This window comes from Ursus maritimus, unplaced genomic scaffold (genome assembly GCF_017311325.1).
Source record: "Ursus maritimus isolate PB19 unplaced genomic scaffold, ASM1731132v1 scaffold_17, whole genome shotgun sequence".
Taxonomy (NCBI): Eukaryota; Metazoa; Chordata; class Mammalia; order Carnivora; family Ursidae; genus Ursus; species Ursus maritimus.
The window spans coordinates 58846382-58847334 of NW_024424119.1; positions in this window are offsets into that span (position 1 = coordinate 58846382).

The following is a 953-nucleotide window of genomic DNA, read 5'->3' on the forward strand; positions in this document are numbered from 1 at the left end:
GCCCGTGGGGCCCAGGTGCACCAGGGGCCGTGGAGCTGAGGGGGCCGGGAGGGCCCACGGGTGGGGCGGGAGGACGGAGGAGCACGGAGCACTCCCTCCCCCCTGCTGTGCCCACACCACGGCCCCTGCACACACTCAAACACACAAGCACACACGCGCTCCCACACCCCACGCACGCGGTGGACCCGGCAGGCCTGAACCCCGAGTCTCAGGAAGAAGGGGAAACAAGAGGAGTTTGGCCCCTGGGGGCCGAGCCCTGGGCCCTGGCCCCAGAGGGGCGGGTGGGGTCCCCCCGAGCGAGCAGCGAGTGTCGGGAGATGCATGCCCCACGCCGCAGGCCCCCGGCTCCGGCTCCCGGGCACCAGGGGCCATAGGCTCTCGCCCCTCCCGGAGCAGGGTCAGGGGCCCACAGCCTGGAGACGAACCTCGCGGATATCAAAAGGAGCCCTGGGACCTTCCTCGCAACTAGGTCACCAGTGGACTAATCCTTTACAGTATAACGAATGCGTTTGTTTCCTTCATAAACTTTAAATACAAGCAGAGTAAAAATCACATTTTTTTCAGGCAACAGTAGCAGTCCGTAGGTAAGTGGCTTGATCACATGTTTGTATTAGTAACGCATGCAAGCAGCTCTAGTACCGGTCCCGCGAGGCTCCGCGGCTCCTCTACAAGGTCCCTGCGTAGGACGCCTCCTGTCTCCGGGCCGCCGCGGGCGTCTGCGGCCGGCTGGCGCTGGCGCTGCCCTGCTCGAAGGGTGGCGGGGGGCTCGGGGCGGCGGCGGGCTGTGGCTCGGGCGCGGCCACCTCCTGGATGACCGAGCCGGCCCCGTCCGCCTCCTCGGCCGTGTCGAAGGGGGGGTTGGCGGCGGCGCTCAGGTCGACGTTCGTGGCGTCAGTCCTCAGGGCCACGAGGGTGGCGGCGTCGGCCCGCCGCTCGGCGTAGATGCGCTGCTG